The sequence below is a fragment of the Neophocaena asiaeorientalis genome, unplaced genomic scaffold, assembly GCF_003031525.2.
Source record: "Neophocaena asiaeorientalis asiaeorientalis breed wild unplaced genomic scaffold, Neophocaena_asiaeorientalis_V1.1 scaffold177, whole genome shotgun sequence".
Lineage (NCBI taxonomy): Eukaryota > Metazoa > Chordata > Mammalia > Artiodactyla > Phocoenidae > Neophocaena > Neophocaena asiaeorientalis.
In genome coordinates, this window is record NW_020172779.1 from 22,377,933 (window position 1) to 22,378,347 (window position 415).

The following is a 415-nucleotide window of genomic DNA, read 5'->3' on the forward strand; positions in this document are numbered from 1 at the left end:
CTCTCCGGCAGGGTGACAGCTCGAAAGGCCCGCACCCCACGCTCCGCACCTGTGGGTAGGAGGGTGGGTCGGGAGGCGCGTCTTATCCCTGGGGAGCGATAGGTGCGTCCGGAGAGGAAAGGGCAGGACAAGATGCGAGTGGACAGTACCTGCCAATGGGGGGAAGGGCGGGCGCCTCGCCCCCACCCCACCCCGAGCGGGGGGACTGGGAACCCGGCGCGGAGCCTCCTCCCCTCGTCTCCCCGTGCGAGCCTCAGCTCTCACCGCGGATCTAAGCGTGGAGCGCGGGCCTCAGGTCGGGGGCGCACTCACATCCCTGGGGTGTCGCGACTCCGGGGCTCCGGGAAGCGCGGGCGGCGCGGGGAGAGGTGCCCTTCGGTCTCCCTGTGGAAGGGAAGCCAGGAGCAGCCTTGTC

At 71.1% G+C, this 415-nt stretch overlaps 1 protein-coding gene across 1 annotated transcript in view; it reads right to left on the reverse strand.

Moving 5' to 3' along the window:
* Positions 1-415, reverse strand: part of LY6H (lymphocyte antigen 6 family member H) — a 2,509-nt gene extending 2,094 nt beyond the window's left edge. Inside the window, exon 1 of the mRNA XM_024741308.1 lies at positions 265-415. The gene's annotated coding sequence lies outside the window, so the exon portion shown is untranslated. The remainder of the gene's footprint in view (positions 1-264) is intronic.